This window comes from Tachysurus vachellii, chromosome 26, assembly GCF_030014155.1.
Source record: "Tachysurus vachellii isolate PV-2020 chromosome 26, HZAU_Pvac_v1, whole genome shotgun sequence".
In the NCBI taxonomy this organism is placed as follows: domain Eukaryota; kingdom Metazoa; phylum Chordata; class Actinopteri; order Siluriformes; family Bagridae; genus Tachysurus; species Tachysurus vachellii.
The window spans coordinates 889,697-890,455 of NC_083485.1; the positions used below are offsets into that span (position 1 = coordinate 889,697).

The following is a 759-nucleotide window of genomic DNA, read 5'->3' on the forward strand; positions in this document are numbered from 1 at the left end:
GTTCAATGTTATCTCTAGTGCATGGCAGAAAAAAACAACCAAAAAAATGTCCTTTTCTCAGTTTTCTCTTCACACACATTTTCTGCCTTTTGTTTTTCTTACATTCTTAAATCACAATTTATTTATCACACGCTGACATGCAATTACATTTATTTTATAACGATATATTCTTTATCTGTTTTAATGCGATTGGTTATTTTCCTTTCAGCTCCTCAGTCCTGGTTAACTGATGAAGGTTGAAGTTGTTGTGTTCAGTTTGAACACAAGTCTATATTTTATACCACAGTGTTTTTATGCTGGTGTTTTTACCTACACAAACTTCTCACAGCAACAATATAACCTGCTTTAAATTGCTCCGTTGTTGCAGTTTATTTTTTCTTAATAAAAATGAAGAATTGTGGCCAAATTAGCAAAGTGACTTGCACTAGCATGATGTTAAGGAGCCTTCAAGTAGCGATGTATTGAATATATTTTATATTTTACTGTTGGAAAAAAAAAACCCCTATAAATGCCAAATATCTATATCAGACTTTCTTTATCCACAGTAACAACAACCTTCTAATGTTTTTTGATCCTTTATTTTCTCCTGAGAAGAGTTTTGTGTAACTAAAATGTTCACGATTTTCTCTGTTAAAGATTATTTACATCACTGTTCAGCATTAATCCAGATGATGTACAGCTTTATTTACACCTGAGTTCAGTGTTATTAAAAATAACGAGATATTATAAATGTGTTTTTTATTTGTGTGTGTGTGAGTG

At 31.1% G+C, this 759-nt stretch overlaps 1 protein-coding gene across 1 annotated transcript in view; it reads left to right on the plus strand.

Moving 5' to 3' along the window:
- Positions 1-354, plus strand: part of smarca1 (SWI/SNF related, matrix associated, actin dependent regulator of chromatin, subfamily a, member 1) — an 11,824-nt gene extending 11,470 nt beyond the window's left edge. Inside the window, exon 24 of the mRNA XM_060862693.1 lies at positions 1-354. This exon is cut by the window's left edge and continues 200 nt beyond it. The gene's annotated coding sequence lies outside the window, so the exon portion shown is untranslated.
- The last annotated feature ends 405 nt before the right edge of the window (positions 355-759 follow it).